The sequence below is a fragment of the Strongylocentrotus purpuratus genome, unplaced genomic scaffold (genome assembly GCF_000002235.5).
Source record: "Strongylocentrotus purpuratus isolate Spur 01 unplaced genomic scaffold, Spur_5.0 spur5_scaffold_18, whole genome shotgun sequence".
Lineage (NCBI taxonomy): Eukaryota > Metazoa > Echinodermata > Echinoidea > Camarodonta > Strongylocentrotidae > Strongylocentrotus > Strongylocentrotus purpuratus.
Genome location: NW_022145603.1, coordinates 13,108,977 through 13,134,656, shown reverse-complemented (window position 1 = coordinate 13,134,656; position 25,680 = coordinate 13,108,977). Strand labels below are relative to the sequence as shown.

Genomic DNA, 25,680 nt, shown 5'->3' with positions numbered 1-25,680 from the left:
GTCAGAGTTCATTAGCGGACCATCTCGTCTAGGGAGTCGTTACCGCTTCCTTGTCGTCATAGGGAGTCCTTGTAGTTCAGATGTGTTCAGCCTTCTCACGACTTTGAGTGATTTGAGTGGTTTGATCCGTGTCCTGGTTTACTTTTGTCTCGGGGCAATCACCCATCTCTTTATCGTTAATCATGAGGCCTGTTTTCATCAGCTCGAGATTGCTAAATAACCTGCCATTTTAACTATCCCGATCGCAAATTATCCAGCTAATATGCGTCCTCATCAGCCCGCAGTTGCAATAAGCAGGATATTTGGTCGAGACAATCATCCCAAGATATTTTGGGCTAGTTTGCAAAATATCCAGCTATTTGTCCGGTGCATCCTTCACCAGCCCAAAGACTCACACTATGCACGAACGCTGAGCAAAATATCTTGAGCTCGAGACGCGATTTGTAACTAGTGGGCTATTCAGCACTCTCTCGAGCTGATGAAAACAGGCCTATAGTTCTCGACCAAGGAAGCTCTTAAAGGGGCTGATTACAATGTAGTAATAACACCTATGGGGTTTATGCTCAGTGGAACTTGTACATGTTGTACAGAGTGAGGTTCACTCGACAGTTCGTCAACATTATGATTAGGTGGTTTTAAACTTAAAAGTTATTTTGTAGCTAGGGACTCTATGGACAAACTCGTGGTTATGAAACTTTAGGATTTTATTTGCGATCTTAAGATAAGGCAATATCTGGGGGGGGGGGTGGTGTCCTCACTCAAAGTAACGTGCCATGAGGACGCATTAAACTTTGAGGTTACGCGTCTACGCTAGCTTGTAGTTAAAATGACGGCTTGTCCAGCTTGCAATTAAAATCTTTTTGTTGAATAATTGGCGTTTTGCTCCCGTATGAACCCTCCTTGTAGTTAGTGGATCATTATGGCCCGAATTCACAAGGAGGGTTGTCGACAAACCTCCTTTTGTTTCGCCAAACCTCCTTTTGTTCTTTAAAAACCAGGTTTGCAAAAAACGTGTAAAAACCAAGGTTTGTCGACAAACCTCCTTTGTGAATTCGGGCCTATAAGTTTGAGCCTGAGATGTCTCAAGTTTAACGTTTGAAACTCTGCCAGTCCCATGTGAACATATCCATTGTTATTATTTAATTTTAAAGGGGATATCCATTGTGATATCATACAAGTTTTGATAAGAGCAAACAGATGAGTCGCTCACTAGAGCTCAGATTAAAAATTGTGAGCTTGTGATCGCTCAATCAATTGCAAGTATTGAGAAATTTACATTGCTACAAATACGACAACAACGTTCCAGTATTAAAGTACCCAACTCTGGACCCTCTGGAGTGTGTATTTTGAAAGAATACTTTATTACTATAGAACGTGTTCAAATTCTTTGATCAAGCTTTGATCTTTGGCTGGAAGCAGGGGGAGATCGCGGTATAGGATGATTACTTTTTGAAATAAAATCGGTTAGATTCTGGAGTATGGAGTCTGGCCTAAACTGTAGACAAGCAATTGTAAAAATGGGCTCTCTCTCCAATTGTATCTATCTATCTTTCTTTCCTCGTGTCCACACACAACAAATTGATTGTATAACTCGTCGTCTGGCTGGCAGAAGGGCGTTAGCGACTCGAAAACTACTTTTCAAATTATTCGCATTTAAAGATTTGTTTTATATTTAAACTGTTTAAAACTTAATGTTCTAGTAGAACACGGCCACAAATTTTTCGGAAATAAGTCAGTTTTATAAAAGTTTGAGGCAATTTAGTGCTAACGCCCTTCTGCCTAACGCTTCATCTTTTACCTGAAATTCAACCTAATGCCTTTCTGCCAGCCAGGCAAAGAACTATCCCGAAACGGTATTTGGGATAGTTATACGATGAAATTGTGTGTGTGTACGGCTTTAGGCTTACTAACGACAGGTCATATAAAGAAACGTTGTATAACGAAACGCGGGTCTGGGCATCATTTCGAATTAGAACTCAATAAAGAATCACAGAATATGTTGTGTGTGGACGTAACTAGTATAACTGGCCGAACTAGAATGGTATAGCTGGGCGGGGGCTGGCTTAACGTTACCGCGCACGAAAAGAGACCTGACCTCTCATTTCCGCTTCTGTTTCATGACCGCAGTAGCAAACTGCGCACTTATACAATGTTTTGCTGTAGAGTTTTGGGATTACTTTCTTGTGTGTGGACGCCCTGGAATTTATACAAAGATTCTTTAAACAACGTTTCTTGTGTTGGACACCCTAGTACACTTTTCACACTGGTTTTGCTTAACCCCGTACTTTGCTTAGCCCCGTACTATCCTTAACCCCGGACTATTTTTTGGGGCTTTTCACACAAGATGCTTTTAGTCCCGTACTAGCGCCTATTCCGGAATAAGAAAATCCCCGCTGTTCTCACTGCATTTCGTTAACCCCGGATATCGTGAATGTTATGATTGGACATACTTCGCATCTGGCCAGCTGCGATACGCTCCATTGTGTAGTACCGGACTATTTTTCGTTTCTGTTCTCATTCATTTGCTTAGCACCACAATTGCGGGGTTAGCAGGAGTTAGCACCACAATTGTGGAGTTAGCCCTGCTATTTTGCAGGGTTAGTTAACCCGTACTATAGGTGGGGTTAGCCAACTTTAGCCCACTTTGGTAAAAACCAGTCTGAACAGAAAGTGGAATAGGCTTAGCCCCGTACTATAGGTGGGGCTAAGACCCCCCCTTAACCCCACCTATAGTACAGGGTTAAGCAAAATATTGCCAGTGTGAAAACAGTATAGAATGTTTACAATGAATACAACATCTTTTTTATAGAGTTTGGGATAATTTTTTGTGGGTGTGGACACGCTGTATGTCCCATAGCTTGGAGGCTGTCTGAGTGACGATGAAATGGACCTTGAGACACAGCCACACTGGTTCTCCATAACTTCCTGTCTTCAGCTGTTCAGGTTAGCTGCTCAAAACAAATGCACCGACTCCGACTGTACTCTCCACTTTATACTATCTTTCATTCTGCCCAACACAACAGATACATGTATGATATTTATAAAGCAAACACTTGCACATTTGGTGAAAAGCTTGATTGATTGATTTATCCTGATTTTCATAATTTATTCCCCCATCCTTACCAAAGCTGGACTTTTAATTCACAGCTGCTGGCAGTAAATTATTTATTGGAATGCACCTTTTCCCCCAGAAATATGAGATTTTGGACATAAGCTGCATCTACACTGCAACAACAAGATAATTGATTTTTCTCATATTCCGATGTTTAGCCAGTATTAATACTGGCGAACACAATGAAAAATTGAAGTTTTTTAGATGCGTGCCAAAGTTCATCTATTTTTGCAGTGAAAAGATACCGGTTTCGGCTTCTGTGACTCTTTTCGCTTTCATGCTAATGTGATTTTGTCTGCTTAAATATCATACATGTATCTGTACTAAGGCTGCGACGAGTACTTGAATACTTGCACTGTTGACAACTACCCAAGTCGATTTCATGTACTCGAATACAAGGCTGCCATTTTTGTTTTCTTCTCCACCTGGCACTGTGCCAGAGGGTGTCGCTGACAACTACCCAAGTCGATTTCATGTACTCGAAAACACGGCCGCCACTTTTGTTTTCTTCTCCACTTAGCACTGTGCCGGCCGGCCGAATTCATGCGTACCCGGAAAAGCACCGGTAGGGTACCGTGAGTAAAAATGTTTTCCAGCTCAATCATACACGGGGTGTCACTGTCAACTCACCACTCAGAAACTAGGACTAAACTACTGTAGCTGCCAATGTCCAGATTTCTGTTTGAACTTGGAGGATAATTTGTCTGTCATCTTTAGTTTTAAAAACACCATTGTTACTATTATTTGTGAGAAGTTCACAAGCGTAAATCGGCACCTTCAATTGCAACTCTCAGTAAAATAGTGTGGGTTTTCGTAGCCGGACTATAGGGTGCTTCCTACAACGTCAGCAAAAAAAAAAATAAATAAAAAATGGCTGTCAAGTATTCAAGTATTAGCCTGTAAACATATCTTATCTGTAGCGTTGAGCAGAATGAAAAATAGTAGAAGTTCACAAGCGTAAATCGGCACGTTCAATTGCAACTCGCAATAAAATCGTGTGGGTTTTCGTAGCCGGACTATAGGGTGCTTCCTACAACGTCAGCAAAAAAAAAAAAAAAAAAAAATGGCTGTCAAGTATTCAAGTATTAGCCTGTAAACATAGGAGTGTACATGGTACTCGAGTACTAAGGCTGTGCACAACAGTGTAATGAGGTACCCGAGTACACTCCCAGGCTTACAAGCGAATACTTGAGTATTCGGACGCCATGTTTTTTAATAATTTTTTTGAATTTTTTTGAATTTTTTGGATTTTTTTGGATTTTTTTTTTTTTTTGGATTTTTTTTTGCCACCACCATACCACTGGGGCAGTATCTCACGTCGCCGAAAACGCATGCAATTTTACTTTGAGTTGCAGTTGAAGGCGCTGATTTAATAATAACAGTAAACAACGCTGTTTTTAAAACCAAAGATGGCAGAATAATCCATTTTCCTCCAAGTCCAAACAGAAATCCAAACATTTGGTGAGTGGTGAGTTTGACAGTGCTTGAGTTGGGAAGCATTTTTACCGACGGCACCATGCCAGCGGCTGCCGCTCACCCAGGCACGGGTAAGCGTCGGCCTGAACAGATTTTTTAATTTATTTATTTATTTTTTTGCGGCCGAATATTCGGGTACTAAAAATCGTACCCGAGTAGTTGTCAACCGTGCGGGTACTCGAGCATTCGACTACACGTCGCAGCCCTATCGAGTACCTCATTACACGGTTAGTATGCACAGTCTTATCTGGAGCGTTGAGCAGAATGAAAAATAGTATAAGGTGGACTGTAGTGTAAATGGCAGACCCAAAAATCTATGATTTTTCAAATTCAATTCAATTCTATTTGGATTTATTTCATTTCCAACAGACAGATAAACAAAGGTACTACAGATATTATTACAGAAAGTATGAACCAAAAATGTGTGTACATATTCATTTTTTATCTTGATGATTATACAAATACACATACCGGTAATAAAATTATAACAAGAAATTCTTAGCTTCTGCGGAAATGGGGGGGGGGGGGGGATCCACTAAAGAGCAACACTTTTAGTTTGTGGATCCCCCAGCAAAAATAAAATTGTTTCAAATTTATGATTTGATTTGATTTAATTTCTGCATTTTTCCAAATATAATGTAACTGAATAACAAAGAACATATCGTCGCTGTTTTCACGAAGTGACGGTAGTGAAAACAAATTGCATTCACTTTGCGTGACGATTTTCCTCACTACCGTCACTTCGTGAAAACAAGGACGATATAAATGTAAGGTATAATACAACACACACAAACAATAATTTCTTCATGTCAAAATGTTTTTTTACATAATATATGTACACATAATAACAAAACTTAGTATTTCCATACTATATCATCAATTTAAAATATTATCCCAACTATCTGTTGAAAAAGTGCAGGAGACAGCCCTCATAAGCGATGCTTGACAATTGTATCAATGTGACCAGCTTTTTTTTTAACCTCAATATTTGACATTGACCAGTATAGTTTATGACTCTCCTATGACCATGTAGACTTTATATTGACAAGAGCACCTGCCTACAACTATTTCTCCATCTTTTATTTATTTTTCATACATTTTATGACCTTAAAAAGACTTTCCTGCTAAGTGAAAACAGGCATAAAGGGTAGATAAGGCCAAATAAAAAAAAAAACATGTTTAGCGTCCTGTTTTTTCGAAAAATAGGAAGGAGTAGGCCCTTTTTATTTTTTATTTTTTCTTTCAAAATGGCCACTCAAAATGGCCGCTCAGTACATTTTCCCTGACAGTCGGGGCTATTTTTTTTCAAGATGGCCGCCGACAAATTTTTAATTTTTTTTAATCAGAAATAGAGCCATTTTAGCAGTGTTTTTCAAAAATAGGAGGCGGCCCCCCAAAAAGAAGCGGGTGGGGACGCTAAACATGTTTATTTTTTTAAATGGCCTAAATTTTATTTACATAGTTTGGGAATATTAAAAGTATTGCATGTAGCCTTCACAAACTGGAGGGAGTTTATAACAAAAAAGTGGCTTAAGGAATCTTGGTATATTGATGGGGTTCTCAAACTATTTCCTTGACGGTCCAGATGTGATTTCCGCTAAAGCTAGCTATAAGAAAGCTTCTAAATTTATAACCACAACCTTAAAGGTAAAGACCAGTTATGGTCATGCGCTTGCATTGTGAAAGAAACGTTGTGGAATCGATCAGAAAAGGTTGATCATCTAGCATCTAGCATCTGCAAGGTTCTGGAATCATCAAAATGATAAGAAATTTGGCCCATTCTTCGTAAAGTTACAAGCACTATACACAGAAAGATGTATATGGGACTACCCTATATCTCTCACAGACCATGAGAGAAACAAATTTACCAAATATATGAATTAGTAGGCGGTTTCACAGCAAATTTTTTATCATCATGTATTAGTAAAAACATATTCTTTCACATGATTGGTAATGAGAGCTTCCATTTCATTTTTTGAAATTGGGGCGTTTCCAATACTGGTCTTTACCTTTAAGGAATCTTGGTATATTGATGGGGTTCTCAAACTATTTCCTTGACGGTCCAGATGTGATTTCCGCTAAAGCTAGCTATAAGAAAGCTTCTAAATTTATAACCACAACCTTAAAGAGGAGGTTGAGTTCTGGGGAGAGGTGAACAATAATTTGTGAGCGTTATCATTGTTATTAAGCAAGTGTGGAAGAACATCAGATAAAAAATGTTCCCTGAAAAGCATGGCTCTCCAAATGCCTTAATATTCTAAATATGGCATGTTAAATGTTTGTGTAGTCTCATATACATATTTCTGTGTACAGTGCTTGTTACTTTACCAAGACCGGGCCAAATTTCTTATCATTTTGATGATTCCAGAACCTTTAGCTTACTTGCAGTACACACCTATGCACACACTTCTATGCTAGATGATCAACCTGTTCTAAAAGATTCCACAACGTTTCTTTTACAATGCAATCACATGACCAGAACTCAACTTTATCTATAGGCCCGTCTTCACTATCTCGAGATTGCCAAATATCCAGCTATTTGAACTATCCCGATCGCAAACTATCCAGCTATTTGCGTCTTCATTAGAACGAAGTAGCAAATTAGCTGGATAGTTGGTCGGGATAATATCCCAAGATATCTCGGTCTAGTTTGCGGTTTTCCGTGTTTACTAGCTTTACTAGCGCGGCGCTGAGCGGTATAGATCGCATGTGCGCGGAAAACCGGAAATCGTTGTGCATGATGGGATCGGGATATTTGACTCCGTACTTCGGTCTAATGAAGACGGTCGCAAACTATCCCGCTAGTTGGGAAATAGTGGGATATTTTGCAAACTAGACCGAGATATCTTGGGATATTATCCCGACCAACTATCCAGCTAATTTGCTACTTAGGTCTTATGAAGACGCAATTAGCTGGATAGTTTGCGATCGGGATAGTTCAAATAGCTGGATATTTGGCAATCTCGAGATAGTGAAGACGGGCCTTTTAAGAAAGCTTCAAAATTTATAACCACGACCTTAATTTCAAGTTAATGGACCATCATGTAATTTATGTGAGGCTCTTGGAGAGATGCAAGGGAGTATTAAATCAAGACATCAAAAGACTATAAAGCTGGACAAAGCTGATTCTTTATCAATTTTTTGGAAATAGGAAAAGTTAATGACTTATCAATAACATGATTCTCATATATACAATGATAGATAGATAGATAGATAGATAGATAGATAGATAAATGGTATTTATTGATTCATTTCCATGTATCGCAGTTACAAGTAACTGAATTGTGCATGAATAAAACATTGATGGTGAAGACAATTATACATTTCAAGTGATATCACATCACAGTAAAAAGTAACTGAATTGCACATTAGTAAATTGCTGGAAAAAAGCAAGTATACATTTCAAAATGTCACACTACAATCTACATAATTATGAAGAGCGTGTATATACTATATACCATTAATCTAATACAATATTTCAATTTAAAAATTTGAGTTAAAAAGAAAGAGAGATGGGAAAGCAGGAGAGAGAGAAAGAAAGAGAGAAAGAGAAAAAGAGAAAGAGAAAGAGAAAGAGAGAGAGAGAGAGAGAGAGAGAGAGAGAGAGAGAGAGAGAGAGGAGAGAAAGGGGACAGATGGGCAGAGAGGGAAAACAATTATGTACATGTTAATAAAATACAAAGATACATTGCAAGACAAATATGAATATTATAAGGTGAACATTAGAGATATTAAGATATAAATATAGATATGCATCGCATTCTTCATGTCATAAAAAATACATTGATTAACTTGACTTAAAAAAATCAGACCTCAAATTTATGAATTAATTATATACTAAGGAATATGAAATTGTAATTTGTTTCAGAGTATATTAAATACAATCATAAAAAACTTTTGTTATACAAACGGATCAAATCTGGGATTGGGCTATTCTGCATACGTTTAGTTTTGCACCTGGGTTCAGGGATCTTGTTAGTTCTTCGCAAAGTTCTATTGTGTGCTCTTTGGGGTATAAATTGTTTGAACTGGTCTGTGCATGAAAGTGTTATTTTAAAGAAGGTAACACATAAGTCATTTCGACGACTTTCCAAGGTTTGTAATTTCGATTTAGTAAGAACGTTTGCGTAACTATGATAATCCTTTCCAAAGATAATCCTCAATGCACGTTTTTGTATTCTTTCTATGCGTTGTTTTTGTGCACTAGTGAGACCTCCGCTCCAAACTTGAGTAGCATATTCAAGGATTGGGCGAATATAGCCAATAAAAATAGTAATCAGATCTTCGTGTGAAAGACCGAACTTCCCCAAAGAACGGAGCATATATAGTTTCGCATTCGCTCTTTTTTCAATATGTCTGACATGGGCTTCCCACTTCAAGTCGTTTTGTATCGTGACACCAAGTAATTTCACCTGTGAAACAGTTAAAAGAACACAATTTTCGAGAATAATGGAAGACCGATTGACTGGTACTCTTGAAAAACAAATGTCCATTTTAATACACTTTGTAGGATTCAATTGCATTTTATTAATATCAGCCCACAAAGATAGACATTCTACAGCTTCTTGCATGTTTGAAATTTGGTTTGTTTTACGACACTCAACTAGGGTTAGATCATCGACATACTTAAACATATGTATACTTTCAGAAGATTTGAAATCATTTATCATCACAAGAAAAATTATGAATTCCTTTAGTCTGAACACGCTGTCAGTCTGAACAAAAAATCCATAAATTACATTAATACCTTTGTAGGAAAGTTCAAAGTTACTTTTAGTTCAAAAGTTTAGTTTTAGTCACATAGACTTTTATAGTAAAACATCAGATCTGTTTGGATGTGGAATTTCTTAGGAAATAAACAAAGAGTTTTTTGGTCATGTGCCAATAATGAAAAATATCAGGTTGTAATAAAAGGAAATAAAAAGCAATAAAGTTTATATTGCAACATCTGTGTATTTACAAATCCTTTGGGAACAATAGTGGTAAGGATTTTAATGCTCTTGTACTTGTAGGTTACGGACCCAAGTAATGCAAACTCATGCTGTCGAATCATTTTATGGGATTTGGCATAAAACAGACAGTGATAAGGATTATCCTCCAACCAGTATTTACTCTAGATTTTAACGATTTATGTCTATTTATACATCCTGATGCTTAAAAATGTACTTTTAGTCAGAGATTTATTACCTTAAAGAGAAGGTTGAGTTCTGGGGAGAGGTGAAAAATAATTTGTGAGCGTTATCATTCTTATTATCCAAGTGTGGAAGAACATCAGATAAGACATGTTCCCTGAAAAGCGTGGCTCTTCAAATGCCTTCATATTCTAAATATGTCATGTAACATCGTAAAAATCCAGGGACGGATTTTTACGCCACATGTTCGTGTAGTCCCATATACATCTTTCTGTGTCCAGTGTTTGTATTTTTACCAAGACTTGGCCAAATTTCTTATCATTTTGATGATTCCAGAACCTTGCAATACACACAAATTCTTATATGCTAGATGATCAACCTTTTCTGATCGATTCCACACCGTTTCTTTCACAATGCAATCACATGACCAGAACTCAACTTCATCTTTAAAGGGGTAGTCCACAATGATATTAAGTTAGATTTTACAAAAGCAGAAAAATGAAATGAATAAGTTAGTGAAAGTTTGTGCAATATCTGATTGAAATAGGAAAGTTATGAATGTTTGAAGTTGTCATCAGGGAAACACAAATTTGCAACACTGTGATTTATTTAGTAAGGTCCTCTCCAATTTGCTCTATACAGAAAATTTCATAAACATTCATCTAAATAGTAATGGATGATAGAATAGATTTGTTTCATACAGGGGTTGTATACAAATATATTTGCAATAATTATATTTAGTGTGAATGAATGATTGAAAATTTCTTAAGGGAAAATATAAGTATTTGATTTTTATTTTAGTACATGGCAAATGTTAGGGAACGTTGCAAGAAATGTCACAGAGTTGCCAATTTGTGTTTGATTGATCACACCTAATTAACAAACATAACTCTCTCTTTTTTTTTAATTAGTTTTCACTCAAACTGTTCACTCTTTTGTTTCTCTCATTTTCTCCTTTGATTTAAACCAACTGAATATCAGGTTGGACTTCCCCTTTTATGAAAAAGTATGTTTTTACGCTGGTGACTGGTACTATAACAGGTCTAACTGTACATGTATCGTTATATCACCAATGTTGATGCTCTTTTGGAAACATTTTATAGCATGGATACTTATGGAAGGAGAGATGACCTCTAGGTGGACCTCCAACGTGGGTTCAGGGATAATCCTTGTTGAGCATCTCAAAGATGATGATGATGATGATGATGATGCTCTGTATGTGTTGTTGCCATGGATACAGCCAGAAGTGATGCAGGAGGTAGATCAAATGACACATTAAGCAGACATCTTGTAAAAACAAAGTATATGTCAGCCAATATCAAGTTTTATCAACCCTTTGTTGTGGTTTCATACATGGATAAATACGCCAGTTGCCATGGTTACATGCATCATTTCTTCTTCGGAGTTGTGGATAGTTTGATGTCATAGGATAATCTAACAATATGGGGATGAACTAGGTTAACGAAGGAAAAAGTAAATGCAGTACGATCGAGGCTTTGTTGTGGTTTCCCCAACATAAACCCACCCCTGCTAGACTAAGCTGGATGATGCAGTACAACATCCTCTGTTGCTATGGTTACAGATAGCTTGGATTATGTTGGATTGAATAATATTGACCAAGCTAATGTTACACTAGTACATTTCCTTGTCTACTGACAATGTTGTAGGGAGGAGAGAGAGAGAGAGAGAGAGAGATAGGTAGAGAGGGAGAGAGGGAGGGAGGGAGGGAGGGAGGGAGGGAGAGGGGAAGGGAGGGGGGGGGGGGTCGGGGTTAAGGAACTTTCTTTGTTTGAATTAGGACTGGCATCATCATTTTGGAGTACTTGATACTCCTGAAGCGGTATGGTTTACAGGTTTAGTCCCCCTGGTATCACTTTTAACTCCCCTAATGCTACCCAGAGATATAAACGAGATGAAACAACATTATCTGTGTTCCAGTTATAAATCCCCTATCTACCAACTGGTTGTAAAACTAGATCACAAAACATTTCTGTACGATAGTCACATTGATATCATACATATTTGATAGACTGTTTTCCACTCTCCACCCAGGTGTAAATAATACATATCCCTGGACCCTGGCAATATTTAGGGTAATGATTAGTGCTGTAACATAATGGATATCTCCAATTCCGTTTAACCGCCAGTCAAAACCGGACGTTTTTTCGGTTGAACGATTAAAAAAAGATATTGAAGGCGCTGATTTGTGCTTGTGAACTTGTCACAAATAGTAACAATGTCGTTTTTAGAAGAATGTGTAAGATCATTAATATAAATTAAAAAAAACAGTAGAGGACCTAGGATAGAACCTTGTGGTATGCTGTGTGTGATAGAAGAAAAATTGGAGGAATTATTATAAACTACATATTGAGATTTATTACAAAGATTACTTTCAAACCAAGATGACAGACAAATTGGAGTGTTGTTCTAGTTTCCGAGTGGTGAGTCAACACACCGATTACTGAGCTGGGAGACATTGCCAGGCATAGTGCCAGGTGGAGGGGCATAAATCGAAAAAAAAGAATTATTAAAAAAAAATTATTAAAAAAACAAACAAAAACAAAACAAAACGGGAAAACGAAACCGTCCAATTGAAAACGGGTAGTGCCATGGGCGGTCGGATACCGGATGGTTAAAGGGGAAGTCCACCCTGAAATTAAGTTAGTTTTAATAGGAGTAGAAAAATGAGAGAAACAAGTCAGTGAAAGTTTGAGCAAATTCCGATTAAAAATAAGGAAGTTAGGATTTTTGAAGTTGTGATCAATCAAACACAAATTGGCAACTCTATGACGTATCATGCGAGCTCAACTTCCATTTGCTCAGTACCAAAAAAATCTAAAAATTTTCATTTTCCCTCAAGAAAAATTTCAACCATACATGCACCCTAAATATAATAATTGCAAATATGTTTCTATACTCCCCCTGCAAGGAACAAATATATATTCCGTCATCAATAACGAAGAAAACATGATTTTATGGAATATTATGCACAAAGCAAATGAAGGAGAGCTCGTATAATAAGTCACAGAGTTGCCAATTTGTATTTGATTGATCACAACTTCAATAATTCATAACTTTCTTATTTTCATTCAGAATTTGCTCAAACTTTCACTCACCTGATTTTCTTATTATTCTGCCTCTATCAAAACAAACTTATTTTGGGGGTGGACTTTCCCTTTAAACGTTTGACTACAGCACTAGTAATAATAATTGCAGGGCCCTCGGGAACAACATCATTGAAGCTGATGAGGCTTCTCTGGGTTAACAAAATTGTTATTATTATTATTATAACATCTTCCTAAGAGAGTACATACTTAATTGAGTTACTCTGAATCAATGCACCACAAAATGAAAAGAACAGAGTAGCGAGAAACTATTAAAAGGTGCTAAAATAAATAATCTACTTAGTGCAGATCATTCTATTTACTGTTATTTCTGTATTTTCTTAGCTCTAACTTTTCAAAATGCCAGCTATTAGACATGTACATATTGAATTTTGACAGGTAGGCTTATTGATTTTCAACAAAATTTAAATTTTTTCTCCATTACTTGTTTAGTGACCTTGAAATCATTAACCTCCTCCCCTAGACATGATATCAAAAGGTTTACAACTATTTTCTCAGATTTTACTGTCTTTTTCTAAAAATTAATTTTTTAAAATCAGTTTGGTGTTGGGTTGAACATCCCCTTTAAAGCTTATCTGCCATAGTTTACAGGAGGGATTAGACTGCCCTGCAAGGTCACTGGACAGGTGGTTATCTCATCAACTCAACTCTCAGTTAACATAAGAAAAAGAGGATCATGGGGGACCAATGGTCACCGATTAGGCATTGTTTGTTATATAGAGGGCGCAAGTAGTGCAGTGGGCCTTTAAGTTTAACATAAAAAATGTGAGCACACTTTCTCCCCTCTGCTCAAATAAATAGGACATGTGGCCTGCACGTCATCTAAACAGACAGACCAGGCCATTAAATCTTGGGATGATTTGTATACATGTAAGTCTCTCATAAACCTCAGGAGTCAGAAGTTGAATCTTATAGCCTGTTTAGACTGAAGAAAATTTGTCAGAAATTTGTGTGAAGAAACGTGGTTATGAATAAAATGTATGAAGAAACATTGTTTGAAGGAAGGTTGTTTGAAGGAACGTTGTATGAAGAAACGCTGTATGAGGAAACGTGTGAAGTAACGTTGTGTGAAGAAACGTTGTAGGAAGAAACGTATGAAGGAACGCGCGAAGAAACATATGAAGAAACGGAAAGGAGCACACAGAATAGAAAACAACAGTAAGAAACTAATGTTTTTAATGAAGAAATGTTGGTCATCATATAAAGAATCTATATTACTAATACGCAAAATCGCCGCGGGGGGTCCAACACGGGCCAAAACGGTTCCTCAAAAACGTCTTTCCCCGACCCCGCCCGCCTCCGCCGTGGCGCGGGGAGGGCGGCACAATTCCACGAGGCCTGTCTCCCGTAACCCGCGTGCCACCTCGACCCCGCGATCGACGTCCACGCCGTTAAACGCGGTTTCGGGGTGCCGGGGAGGACGGGCGGACGAGAGCACGGCGGGCGTCGTGGATTGCGAGGAGGCGACGAACCCGCGAGAGCGAGCCCGCAAGGCGTGCACCCGCCCTCTGTCTAATTATCAAAGAGAGACGAAGAGACACACGATGGACGAGAATCCACTCGCGTCAACGGGTGTAGCAAGTCTCATTGTAAAAGGCTGCGGCGTATCCCGAGTAAGACCTCTTGCTATAGGATTCGCTTTGTAGCGTGTAAGAGAAATACACATCAACAGACGACTCACCCGGGTGATGGGATGTAGCCAATATGTACGCTCAACGGGTTGAGCGTACCCGTGTTATGCGTCTTTCTATAGGATATGCTTTGTAGGCCAGGCGCCCACAGTGTACGTGTATTACACGCTCTCAGGTCACACACATGCACACACCACAGTCGATTCGAGTCGAGGCGATTGCGACAACTGGCGCAAACCATGGACCTATTTTCACGTAAAATCTTTACTCTGAAAATAATTATACAAATTCTGTGATCTATGCCAACATAATCATAGTCCAAGCTTCTGTTTTATTGGTCTTTTCATGAAAACTACATCGAAATCACAACAAGAATAGCGCAAATAGATCTGTGATAGTACGCCTTCACGTGACAGTTCAGTTGCAAACTGCCTTGAGTCCACAGTGTATTGCCACGGCAGTTGAGCGCCGCTGTCGGCGGTGCTGTCGGAGCTGAGTGTGTGAGCAATGGAGTAGTGGTGACCGGAGTAGCCAGGTCTGTCCGTGGGTGTGAGGAGAGTCTAAACAACACTCTGAAATTGCTATTATTGCCCCGATTTCAATATAGTTTCGTGAATAGATGTATGAAACCTGGGCTTGGATTGTGATTATTCTGGCCATGTATAGTTGTATACTGAATTTCGATAATCATTTTTCACAAGAAAATCAGACGGTCGTCATGGTCGTTTAAAAACATGATAATACTTTTAGTATGATACAGTTCCATGCATCAAATCAATTTTTAAGGTATGGGGGGGGGGGGGGGGGTCAGGTAACTCAAAGCCATTTGAGTGCAGGCGTGGTGTCCACAGGTACAAAGGGCTGAACCCCCGAAAGCTCAGGGGTTTTAGGCATTTAATTACGGTCAGATGAGCATATTTTTAATGCCTTATTTGTGACACTGGCAGGTCGATCACTAATTGGCGTGGGGTCCATAGTTGAGTTGCGTACCAACTACGCTGAGCTGAGAGTACGCTGGCCTACGTTACTATACCCTGAGGGACGCAAAAAAGTATGCAAGATGGACGCAAACAATTTAATATGTTTAACAAAATTCGCGTACTTTCGGCGTAGAAACTTGACGCAGAAAGTACGTTTTTTTTACGTAACACTACGCTACTTAACTAAACAAACTGCATCTTTAAATGAATTAATGAAAAATTAGCCCAAGAAAAATGAGCCCCCGAAAGATAAAAAAAAGTAGCCCCAACAATTTTCCCAAAATTTGATATAGATCGAGTCTCCGAAAAAAAAAATCTTTCACTGGATTCTACGCTCACAGTCCCACACACAGTCGAGTCAATTTGTGCACAAACCGTCCGATTTTTCGCGTAAAATCTTTACTTTGAAAATAATTATACACATTTTGTGAACAATGCCAACATAATAATAATCCAAGCCTCTGCATATGTAGTCTTTTCATGAAACTACATTGAAATCACAACAATAATAATGCAAATAAATAATAATTATCGAGATCCTATCTGACATAGTTTGTTTTACGATGCGCCATTCATGGTCAAACAGCATATATTATAAAAATTCTCTATATAAAGATAATCTAAATTTTTTTTTTGGATAGCACATAGGCCTCTATCTATCTATTTGGCCCCCTCCCCTAGAATCCCGTGGATTTTCCACGGGTCCTGCTAGTCTTTATATATTATAGCTAAGTTAGCGTACAGACTAATGACAAAATCATATGAAGAAACGGTGTAGTCTAGAGAAGAGGTCATTTGTCATTATAGCTGGTCAGTCATCAGTGCGCCCTCATAATATGCTCACCAACAATATTATTTTAAAAGGAACAACGTATAAAGAATCAATTTATAGCAATAGGAGCGCACAGACTAGAAATAGAAAATAACATTTTATTTTATTTATAGAAACATGAAAAAGAAACGATAAATCCTTGTAGTCTGAATGCAGGCTAAAGTTCATTAGGTCACCCAGGCTCCATTCACACAAGAGAGAACTTTGTGTTAAAATTTTGGTCCATCCTATAGCTGTAGTTACAGGTATTGCACCAGCGTGGTAGGCCTGAAGGAGAGGCAGGGGGGGGGGGGGGGGAGATAGGTTAGGGTCAGTGGGTCTCTTTAATTTGTAATGTTAAATATTTATGTTTATATACAGATATCCGAGAAGATATTGCAAGATCTGATATATTTAATTTTGGCCTTGTTTCTTCTCTTTTTTAAATAGATGACTTGCAGAGGTTGATCAGGGGTTGTGCTCGAATAGACATTAATGATAAACAACCACTAAAATAAATGGGTATTACTATTAAACAGACAAGTGAATTTACTATGTTTGGAAAGAATTTCTTGAAAGAGATAAATTCAATCGTTACCTACCCATTAATTTGAAGAGAAATTGTTACCCTTACTCCTTTTTATCTCCCTCTTATCCTATATCTCTCTCTCCTTTTCTCCTCTCTGCCTCTCCGTCTTTCTTTTCTCTTCCCCCTATCTCAATAATTTTTGTTATCTACCTGTCTCCTTCCTTCTCTTTTCTTTCTTTCTCTTCCTGTTATTCGTTCAGCTTCTCTCTCTCTCTCTCTCTCTCTCTCTCCTGCTTCCCTCTCTCCTGCTTCCCTCTCTTTTCTCTTTTTCTCTCTCTCTTGCTCTCTGTATCTCACTCTCTCTCTCTCTACCTCCCCCTCTCTTTCTCTACCTCCCCCTCTCTTTCTCTCCACCATCTCCATCTCCATCTCCATCTCACACCCTCACTTTTTTGCCCTCTGTTGATGCAGTTAAAAAAGAAAGCCATTCATCTCCCTCTCTCCCTCTTCCTTCTCTTTTCTCTCCCTTTTATCTTGCAGCTTCTCTCTCTCTCTCTCTCTCTCTCTCTCTCTCTCTCTCTCTTTCTACCTCTCTCTCCCCCTTCCCCTCTTTCTGTTATCTTTCAGGTTCTCTCCCTCTCTCTCTCTCCCTCCCTCTCTTTCCCTCCCCCTCCCTCTCTTTCCCTCCCCCCCCCCTCTCTCTCTCTCTCCCTCCCCCCCCCCTCGCTACCATCTCTCCATCCTCATCTTGCATCCTCACCTTTCCCCTTCCGTTGATGCAGTTCAAACAGATGATGTCATTAATGCCGATCTGATTTATGGTGTCTGTGATGTCACAAATTTACAAACAAAATCAATTCCATTATCAAGCCGACTTGCCGCTGGGCATGTAGTCTCTGCCTGCACACCTAATTCCAATTGAATTTGAGGGTTTGGATTTGAACCGTTTCTTGTGAGAACAAAAATGTAAATTGACATGATAGCAATACTTCCAATTTTATGGAGAGGTGTTGTGGTCTTATGAAGAAGTCTCCTGACTGTGAACCACAGGGTACAGGATTCGAGTCCCGCCGCGGCACTAATGTCCTTTGGCAAGACATTAATCTACCTTTGCCACACTCGACCCAGGTGTAGCTAGTAAGTGGGTACCTGGTAGGATTCATTCCTTGAATGCAATGAGCGCTACGGTTGCTGGAGCTTAAGCAGGAGTAATAATATCCAAAGTCCTTTGGAAGCGTATGTGATATGCGCTATACAAGAACAAGATATTATTATTATGTAGAGAATTATGTTTTACTTTTACTGCCACATCTTATTGTAAACCCCTTTTTTTCATTCACAGGAGTTTTTTTTTACATGCTGTTGCAAATGTGCCACTTTTGCAACAGAATATTAGAAAATTAACCTACTTACCAATGGCAATAGCCTGGAGACTTGAACACTTTTCTGTTCTGTACAGTCAGGCTCTAGACACAAGAACCATGTTCTAAATCAAAATTTGCAGGGTATTTAAAAATGTAAGTGTGAAAGACAAGTCGGGGGATGGGCACTTCATACGTTGGATTTGAACCGGTCCAAGTCAAATCTCAATGTGAAAGGGGTCTGAATCGAGCGCTTAATTGAGTGACTCATCGGACAGATTTTGTTTCTTTGATGATTGAGGGTCGTGCCCAAATGCCCTCGCTGTTTCGCCCTAATTAGTTTGCTTTAGCGAATGAGCAGCCCGCAATGGACAACTCTTTTGTCTTGTGTCAGTATGAATGGTGCATATGATTTGTGTACCGATAGGTCCGACTGTTATTATCTACCGTGCGTTTCCAGGCAGTATGACCACACTCCTCCCTTGTGAGTTAGTGATGCTTTTATAAAATGACATATTTATGTTTTAATTAGAAATCATGAAATGTTTACCCTGTATTCATTTTGGAGGCATGATTTATTTGTACTACATTGTATTTCCATGTACCTGATGAGTCATGAGCATCATTAGGACTATAAGGCTCATTTGCCTTCATTGTATGACCTTTCATAATGTTTCTTTCCAGGATTTCTTGGAAATTGTTACAAGCCCTGTAACATGCATACCTTAAATGAAGATAAAACAGCACTATCACCCTTCCTCCCCTCCTCCTCTTTTCCTATCCCCTTCTTTCTTTTCCTCTTCTTTTCTCCTCACCTTCCTCTCTTCCTCCCCCCATCCTCCACTTTCCTATCCCCTCTCCTTCTTTCTTTTCCTCTTTCCCCTCCTCCCCTCTTTCATCCACCTCCTCCCCCTCTTTCACCCCCCTTCTCCCCCTCTTTCAACCCCCTTCTCCCCCTCTTTCAACCCCCTTCCCCCCCTCTTTCAACCCCCTTCTCCCCCTCTTTCATCCCCCTCCTCCCCCTCTTTCATCCCCCTCCCCCTCTTTCATCCCCCTCCTCCTCTTTCATCCCCCTCCTCCCCCTCTTTCATCCCCTCCACCTCTTTCATCCCCCTCCTCCTCTTTCATCCCCCTCCTCCCCCTCTTTCATCCCCCTCCTCCCCCTCTTTCATCCCCCTCCTCCCCCTCTTTCATCCCCCTCCTCCCCCTCTTTCATCCCCTCCCCCTCTTTCATGCTCCTCCTCCCCCTCTATCATCCCCTCCTCCCCCTCTTTCATCCCCCTCCTCCCCATCTTTCATCCCTCTCCCCCTCTTTCACCCCTCCTCCTCCTCTCCCTCCTTCTCCTTCCATCCCCTTGTCCTATCACCTCTTCTTTCTGTTCCTCTTCTCCTCCTCCCCCTCTTTCCTCTTTCCTCCTCGCCTTCTTCCTCCTTACCTTCCTCCTCCTCCTCCCCCTCCTTCCATTGTACTATCCCCTCATCCCCTTGTCCTGTCCCCTCTCCTTCTTTCTTTTTCTCCTCTCCTCCACCTCCTCCTTTCTCACCTTCCCCTTCCTTCACCCCCTCCCCTTCCTCCTCCCCTCCCCCTTCCTCTTCCCCCTTCCCTTGTCCTTTCCACTCCCTGCTGCATTTCACAGTACATGTAGTTGGATGGATGGATAGATTGGTGGATAGATGTTGCAGTGGATTGAATGGATGAATAATTAAAGGATAAGGGCTGGTAGATAGGTATAAATTGAAATATATCTACACAAATAGATAGTAACAAAGGTACATGGAGCTGAAAAGACAGAAAAAATACCCATAGATACATATGGATACAAAATAGATAGGTAATAGATTAATAGATGAGAAGATAGATGAATTGAGAAGCTGGTGATCTGATGGGGTACGGTCTTGACCTCCTGGTTGCTAGCGGTAACAAGATCAGAAGCGTAAATGGCTTTTCCAAGGTCCACTTGGCTAATAGCAATCCCAGACTGATAAACTTCATTGCCTTCCTTTCGATTTATCAACCTCAGCAAAATGCATCGTTGGTTTGGATGTAGTGCAGGGAGTTGCTTCAGCCTAGCAACTCCATGGTCATACCATTTACATTTCACTTTTTCATCCCATGTTGCTGGCAAGTCTTTCCATATCAATGAACAAATGAATGAATGGATGAATAAATAAATGAATGAAATACAATGCTGATACCATATAGGAGCCTCTCTTCCCTTTTGATTAAGTCGACAAAATTGGCCAACGTATTGGTAGATAGGCCTATGGTAAGATAGAGAGAAACAGAGATGAAATACAGAAATATTTCAAAACCTAATTTAGGAATTAAGGAATGGTTAACGTTCAAATTAATTGTTCTATTTAATAGTCGTTATCACAAATTAGACAGATTGATTCCACTCACTCCTTGAGTTTACTTTAATCCTGCTCTTTTTGCCTCTCCTGATTTTGTTGTTTGTTGGAGGGGAGGGGGGGGGGGGGCATTGCTTATCCCTGTTTGCAGTTATATATTCTCTTGATTTTGCTCTTCTATCTTCGCTCCTCCTCTTCTTTTTCATTTTACTTTTAATTGCTGCCTCTCCATCTCCCAATTTTACATGCTAGTTGCTACTGCCTCTCCTTTGTCTCTCTCCTTTGTCTCTCTCCCTCTCTCTTTCTTCCTCTCTCCATTTCATTCTCCCATTCGCTTCTTCCCTTTGTCATTTATGGTATGTCACCCCCACCTCATCAATCCTATCTATCTCTTTTTCTAAACGTCACTCCCTCTCCACCTCTCTTTCTCTCTCTTTCTACTTCTCTTTCTCTTTCTCCTTCTCTTTTTCTCTTTGTCTTTCTTTCTCTCTCTCTCTTTCTCTCTCTCTCTCCATTTTCACTCTCCCTTTCCTAAATTCTACTGTTCAATATTATAGAGAGCATTAGTAGAGGCCTACCACCTCTCCCTATCACACCCTCTTCCCCCCCCCCCCCTCGCGGGAAATATTCCTGCTTCTCCCATCTTTCATTGTTTGAAATACTACCCCTTCCCCACCCCCCTCCTCTCCATGTGGGAACAGTCCACTTACTGTCAACAGTAATTAAACCATGCACCTCATCACCTAACCCTCCTTTTCCAGCTACCCCAAATGTTGGCACTCAACGAAAAGAGAGAGAAGACCCCAACCCGCTGCCCGCCAGAGTGCACCTTACAATAAATTGACTGCACAGTGTCCGGCCTGGCCTGCCCCGTAGCGTAATATCACAGCCTATATGTTTCCCATCCTCTCTCTCTCTCTCTCACACACACACACACACACACACACACGCAGACACTCGCACACTCCACTCGCTTCACAATGGCGCTCAGCTCTGCTACATGCATTCTCAAAATACTCCCTCGCTCACCGCTCACTGCTGCCTGAGCCAGTTAAAGGTTTCTGGGCATGCATTCTTTGATGGCCAGCTCGCTAAAAAACCTCTCCACTTCATTAATTCCATTTGTCTGATCATCCCAGCTCTTCATAGAAGTGTCTGGCCGTCCTTCACTCCACCTGAGCAGCAGTGAGTATTTCAAGGGAAGGCCGCTGTCCGTAAGCAGCATTTTCACCATTCCCGACTTATGTTAATTCACCGTGATTTTCCAGGTAGCCGACACGGGCCGGGCCGAGAATCAATTTATTCATAGATTGGCTTTTCGTAACAGAATGGGCTCTGTCGTCGTCCTCGCATAAACCGGGGAAAGTAAATTAAGATTTCGCCGTGGTAGTGGATGCATGTGCTTACTCGTAGCGGTGACAGGACATGCACTATACCTCTGAAGCATCCTATCGCAATATCTTACTTGTCAGCCGTCGAGGCCAGTTAAATGTGGATTCGCTATGGTAGCCATGCAGAGTTTATTCCTTTGTAAAACCATTTATGTTTCTTGTTTGTGTTTTCATTCCAGGGTTTATTAGAATGAGATGGTCTGTTGACTCTAAATTGCTCCACCGATCGACAGCTTCATATTGACGTTCACTCCTGCCTCTGGTGCTCATACTGTTTCTGTGAGTGAATACATAACAAGGACTTTCAGTGTGGAATTAACATTGGAAATCAATATACATATCGGATTCTGTCTTTACATTTGATTGAAATGTAAGTACATCTGTCACGTTTTTATTCATTTGACCTGTTTCTGAGTTATCACAGTTATAATTATTAATGTTTTATTTATTCAAAAATATGCATCAAGGCAGGGAGGATGAATTGTACAATATTTGGACTATGGACTGTTTGTTGATAAAATATAGACAAAGAACTGAATATAGAATGAGAGAGAGAGAGAGAGGTTGAGAGACAGAGAGGGAGAGGTGAGAGAAAGAGAAAGAGAAAGAGAAATAGAAAGAGAAAGAGAAAGAGAAAGAGAAAGAGAAAGAGAAAGAGAAAGAGAAAGAGAAAGAGAAAGAGAAAGAGAAAGAGAAAGAGAAAGAGAAAGAGAAAGAGAAAGAGAAAGAGAAGGAGAAGGAGAACGAGAACAAGAAAGAGAGAGAAAGAGAAAGAGAAAGAGAAAAAGAGAGAGAGAGAGAGAAAGAGAAAGAGAAAGAGAGAGAGAGAGAGAGAGAGAGAGAAAGAGAAATAGAAAGAGAAAGAGAAAGAGAAAGAGAAATAGAAAGAGAAAGAGAAAGAGAAAGAGAAAGAGAAAGAGAAAGAGAAATAGAAAGAGAAAGAGAAAGAGAAAGAGAAAGAGAAAGAGAAAGAGAAAGAGAAAGAGAAGGAGAACGAGAACAAGAAAGAGAGAGAAAGAGAAAGAGAAAGAGAAAGAGAGAGAGAGAGAGAAAGAGAAAGAGAAAGAGAGAGAGAGAGAGAGAGCAAAAGAAAGAGAGAGGAGTGTTAAGGAAATGGGAGAAGGGGGGGGGGGGTGCTAATAGGTGTTCTCTAATGAGTATAATCCATATTACTAAGCCAGGGGACTTTGGTTTTTAAGGTGACAACTGTCAAGCTAAAACATTTACGTACAGTGTTGTAATAAAAGAATGTTCAAAGAGTTTAAACTTTACTTAATACAGCTCACTTTTTACCGCAAGACGACCCCGGCGTTTCAATGCGATCTTGAACTTGAACTTAAAAAGAGTGCTGGCGTAATAATTGCTCTTTAAAGAGAATAATTTGTAACCTTCACATTAAGTTTATTGTGTCTGAAGGAGTTTGGTTTTTAAGATGTTGATCATGCTACAACATTTACTTACATTATCACAATGAAAGAACGTTCAAGGGCTTTAACTTTTATAAAATACTTCCTGGGCTATTTTAGATATAGTCTTCCAGTTAACTTTTAACCACAAGGGGACCCTGGCGTTCACGAAGCGATGCGGTGCGAACTTGAACTCAGTAAAAGTGCGAGTTGAACATGTATGATAGGTTGAGCTTTGTTTCCCCCCTCGCTCGAAGATGACCCTGTGACTGTACTCAATTAAATTATCTCGCTGACTGGGGCTCAGTGAGAAAACTTCCTGTATTTGATTTAAAGGAACAGCTCACCTTCTAATTATTCTATGGATATAGTTAAACAATCTGCTGAGTACTATATGAAAAGGTACAGTTAACCAAATCATTCATACACCCCTTACCAAGTTGTACAAAAAATTTGAAGTTTGTGAAAATTCATTAGTCCTGATTTATGTTTGTTTAGGGTGTGAATGTGTGATATATTAGAGCTTACATCTAAAGGTATTCAAAGGCCCTAATTCAACCAGTCCACCTTTCATTCTTGAGTTAAAAAAAACACAGAAAACATCAAATTAACAAGGGGTGTAAACAATTTAATTGAAAATTGTATGGTGCATATTTATACATGTATTTTGAAAGTTTCCATTTTTGTATGCTTGAGCTTTTCTTTTTCAATTTCAAGCATTTCTTTTTTGGGGGCATTTATTTTGAAAGTGAGAAGTTGTTTGAAAATATATGCAAGTTGTTGATAGGAGTTTGCTCACCTTCTAAGTTCTAATCACTCTATGGATACATACTACATATATATAGTAAAACAATCTGTTGTATACAATATGAACAGCTGTATATGCACAGACATTTGAAACTTCTTCTTGTGTACTTGAACCTTTTTTGCATTTATTTTGGATTTATTTTGGATTTGAGAGGTTGTTTTTGTTGAAAATGGCACCTTGATAAAGTTATATCCTGTGTGCTGAATTAAAGGAGTCAGACTCAGAGAAGTCACAGTCGGTCTTTGTAGTTTTTTCAAGGGAGTGAGAGACGGATCAATAATTAAATATAGTTTCAAACCCTCTAGACAAGACTGACACAAGTAAATTATAAATTCTTGCTTTATAATTATACAGTTAAAAACTAAATATACATACCCTTACAAAGTTTTGTAATTTTAGATGTATGTGAAAAATCAATTTGGCACGATTTATATTTTTAAAAATTTGTCCTGATTTATGTTTCTTTAGAATGTGACATATTAAAGCTTACATCTAAAAGTATTCAACAAAGGTCCTACCAGTCATTTAACCAGTCCATCTTTCGTTCTTGGGTTACGAAAAACACGAAGAAAAAAAAGAAGAAGGAAAAAAAAAAAAAAAAAAAAAAAAAAAAATTTACCAATTTACAAAGGATATGAATAAATAAGTTGTTAACTGTATATTCTTGCATTGCATTTTAAGAATCTATGAACTGAAAGAATGAAGAATTTATCTTGTAGCATGATTCTTTCTTACGTTCATGTATAGGTATATGACTTGTTTAGCAATCAATTCAGGGAAATTGTTTGCACAGTACAGGATATTTTATAATTCTAATTTTCCTGTTAATTCATGATTGATGGGATTTGTTTCATACAGGGATTATAAAAACATATTTGCAATAATTATATTGAGGATGAATGTATGATTGACTACTAATTTCTTATGGGGAAATAAGTTTTTTAGTACAAGGCAAAGGGGAGGGTAGTTGCCAATTTGTGTTTGATTGATTTCAACTTCAAGTACAAAATTCAATAACTTTCTTATTCTTTATCTGATTTTGCTCAAACTTTCAGTGACCTGTTCCTCTCATATTTCTGCCTCTATTAAAACCAACTTAAAACCAGGGTCGACTTACCCTAAGAAACACACTATGTGAGTTCATGTTCTACACACCCCTCTACCTCTATGAAAAGAATTAATTTCTTCATCAACAAACCTGAAAGTAGACATTTATGAAATTTTCAGTTCAAAGCAAATGAGAGACACACTTGACAGGTATAGAATTGATGCATTGTGTATTTTCAAATTCATTAATGTCTTCGTTTTATTGGATATTAAATTTGATTTTCATGATTTTTTTGTATTTGTTCTTTAGTTATTAACCACCGATGAATTCCTCCGAAATTCAAATTTAACAAAACATCCATAAAAAGTGTGTGGGACAATTAAGAGCCTTGATAATTGACTAAAAACCCATTGAAAATGTGTGCTCAATGATAATTGAACCATCTCCCTTTTATCTCTGCAACAGTGCGAGTACCTAAGATTACCTTAATTAAGGACATGTCAATTGCAATACCTCAG

The 25,680-nt window shown here is 38.9% G+C and overlaps 1 protein-coding gene across 1 annotated transcript in view; it reads left to right on the top strand.

The window, feature by feature from the left end:
• The window catches only part of LOC589214 (CD151 antigen), a 79,984-nt gene that overhangs the window by 5,271 nt on the left and 49,033 nt on the right, over positions 1 to 25,680 (top strand). Inside the window, exon 2 of the mRNA XM_030989230.1 lies at positions 22,080 to 22,270. The gene's annotated coding sequence lies outside the window, so the exon portion shown is untranslated. The remainder of the gene's footprint in view (positions 1 to 22,079; positions 22,271 to 25,680) is intronic.